We start from the raw sequence: 3,337 nt of genomic DNA, 5'->3' as shown, positions 1-3,337 counted from the left end.
TATTATTTTTAATAAAATGCTGAAGTGGTAGGTAGATACAACATGAAGGTAGAAAACATAGTTTAGTGTTGTAAGAGAGCAAATGTAGATGATCAGGTGTGTGCCTGTAGACTATGTGTTAATCCAAGCTAGACCAGGGCAATAAAACGTCCACGTATGCAGAAGATTTCTCTCAGAACAGGGGGGGTGAGGTTCTAAGCCTCACCTCTGTTGATCCCCAATTTCTCACCTGATGGCCCCCCTGCGACTGTGCCTGTCTTAGGTTGTTCCTCCCTTGAGGAATCTTACCCGTCTCTGGCTAACCAGTCATCTTCCAGGGCCATACAGGGAAATGTGAAGTTGGTAAGTGAGAGAGAAGCCTTATTGTTTGAAAAGGTTAGCTTTTTACATCTTTGCAGATTTATGCCCTGTGGCTTCTATGCCCAGCATTTGTCTTGAGGTATCTTTACCACTTGGAAGAATTATGATACTCGATAAATTTGATACGAGGCACGAATTCTATTTAAGGGTTGTAATTAGGAAGGAAGAAGAAAAGCTGTAGAAGTAGCAGGCGGAAGAAAACATGGGAAGATTGATTATTTCTTTGGCATATCTTCTTGTAGAGTACTTCAGCATGAATAGGTTTTAAGCTACTACTTAAATTGCGCACACACATTAACATAATAGGAGTATAGTTACATAACCAAAGCATACCTGTAATTAGCAGCCATCTCCAGTGAAACCAAGAAAACCAGTTAGGCACCTTAGGCATTTGTGAAAACTTATCTATGACATGGTGGATATTGTCCAACTGAACTTGAACAGTCTGAGAGAAATCAGACAAATTAAAACAACCCATTCCTGGGGACTGTTCACATGCCATATGTTCTTTTAACAGTAAATAGTCTGTAGTTGTAAGACTTTGGAGCGCTACAATTTGCACTTCTCCAAATTCTTGGTTGAGTTCCAACAGTATAGATCCAGTCAAATTTGTTGTTTTACTGTATGCACAGGCCAGCTTAGATATCTCCTTCCTCATTCCCATGGCAAGTCCAGGAACGGGTGGGATGAGTGCATCTACAGCTGTAGCAGTGCGTGGATCTTTGTTGGGGTTTTTTGATGATCATCTTCTGGCATGAGTCTTCCAGAGAGTGCTGATGTTGGAAGTTCTTTTTCATATCGTATCTTAGTTCATTTTTGGGGTAGCCCAATTAGGCTTTGATCCTCTGTATAAACACAAACAGACCCTTTGCCTACACTTTTATATGCCCTTTATACCCTTGTGTAGAACTCGTTGGAGGTTACCACACAGGAACTGCCTTTTTTTTTTTTTTTCTTTGTTTTTGGTATCACTAATCTACACTTACATGACGAATATTATGCTTACTAGGCTCTCCCCTATACCAGGTCTCCCCTATAAACCCCTTTACAGTCATTGTCCATCAGCATAGCAAAATGTTGTAGAATCACTACTTGCCTTCTCTGTGTTGTACAGCCCTCCCTTTTCTCCTACCCCCCCTTGCATGTTAATCTTAATACCCCCCTACTTCTCCCCCCCTTATCCCTCCCTACCCACCCATCCTCCCCAGTCCCTTTCCCTTTGGTACCTGTTAGTCCATTCTTGAGTTCTGTGATTCTGCTGCTGTTTTGTTCCTTCAGTTTTTCCTTTTTCTTATATTCCACAGATAAGTGAAATCATTTGGTATTTCTCTTTCTCCGCTTGGCTTGTTTCACTGAGCATAATACCCTCCAGCTCCATCCATGTTGCTGCAAATGATTGGATTTGCCCTTTTCTTATGGCTGAGTAGTATTCCATTGTGTATATGTACCACATCTTCTTTATCCATTCATCTATTGATGGACATTTAGGTTGCTTCCAATTCTTAGCTATTGTAAATAGTGCTGCAAAAAACATAGGGGTGCATCTGTCTTTCTCAAACTTGATTGCTGCGTTCTTAGGGTAAATTCCTAGGAGTGCAATTCCTGGGTCAAATGGTAAGTCTGTTTTGAGCATTTTGATGTACCTCCATACTGCTTTCCACAATGGTTGAACTAACTTACATTCCCACCAGCAGTGTAGGAGGGTTCCCCTTTCTCCACAGCCTCGCCAACATTTGTTGTTGTTTGTCTTTTGGATGGCAGCCATCCTTACTGGTGTGAGGTGATACCTCATTGTAGTTTTAATTTGCATTTCTCTGATAATTAGCGATGTGGAGCATCTTTTCATGTGTCTGTTGGCCATCTGTATTTCTTTTTTGGAGAACTGTGTGTTCAGTTCCTCTGCCCATTTTTTAATTGGGTTATTTGTTTTTTGTTTGTTGAGGCGTGTGAGCTCCTTATATATTCTGGATGTCAAGCCTTTATCGGATGTGTCATTTTCAAATATATTCTCCCATACTGTAGGGATCCTTCTTGTTCTATTGATGGTGTCTTTTGCTGTACAGAAGCTTTTCAGCTTAATATAGTCCCACTTACTCATTTTTGCTGTTGTTTTCCTTGCCCGGGGAGATATGTTCAAGAAGAGGTCACTCATGTTTATGTCTAAGAGGTTTTTGCCTATGTTTTCTTCCAAGAGTTTAATGGTTTCATGGCTTACATTCAGGTCTTTGATCCATTTTGAGTTTACTTTTGTATATGGGGTTAGACTATGGTCCAGTTTCATTCTCCTACATGTAGCTGTCCAGTTTTGCCAGCACCACCTGTTGAAGAGACTGTCATTTCGCCATTGTATGTCCATGGCTCCTTTATCAAATATTAATTGACCATATATGTCTCGGTTAATGTCTGGATTCTCTAGTCTGTTCCATTGGTCTGTGTCTCTGCTCTTGTGCCAGTACCAAATTGTCTTGATTACTATGGCTTTATAGTAGAACTTGAAGTTGGGGAGTGAGATCCCCCCTACTTTATTCTTCTTTCTCAGGATTGCTTTGGCTATTCGGGGTCTTTGGTGTTTCCATATGAATTTTTGAATTATTTGTTCCAGTTCATTGAAGAATGTTGCTGGTAGTTTCATAGGGATTGCATCAAATCTGTATATTGCTTTGGGCAGGATGGCCATTTTGATGATATTAATTCTTCCTAGCCACGAGCATGGGATGAGTTTCCATCTGTTAGTGTCCCCTTTAATTTCTCTTAAGAGTGACTTGTAGTTTTCAGAGTATAAGTCTTTCACTTCTTTGGTTAGGTTTATTCCTAGGTATTTTATTTTTTTTGATGCAATTGTGAATGGAGTTGTTTTCCTGATTTCTCTTTCTGTTGGTTCATTGTTAGTATACAGGAAAGCCACAGATTTCTGTGTGTTGATTTTGTATCCTGCAACTTTGCTGTATTCTGATATCAGTTCTAGTAGTTTTGGGGT

Source organism: Manis pentadactyla, chromosome 8, assembly GCF_030020395.1.
Source record: "Manis pentadactyla isolate mManPen7 chromosome 8, mManPen7.hap1, whole genome shotgun sequence".
Classification (NCBI taxonomy): Eukaryota; Metazoa; Chordata; class Mammalia; order Pholidota; family Manidae; genus Manis; species Manis pentadactyla.
The sequence above is the reverse complement of the archived record's forward strand: the minus strand, read 5'-3'. Positions refer to the sequence as shown.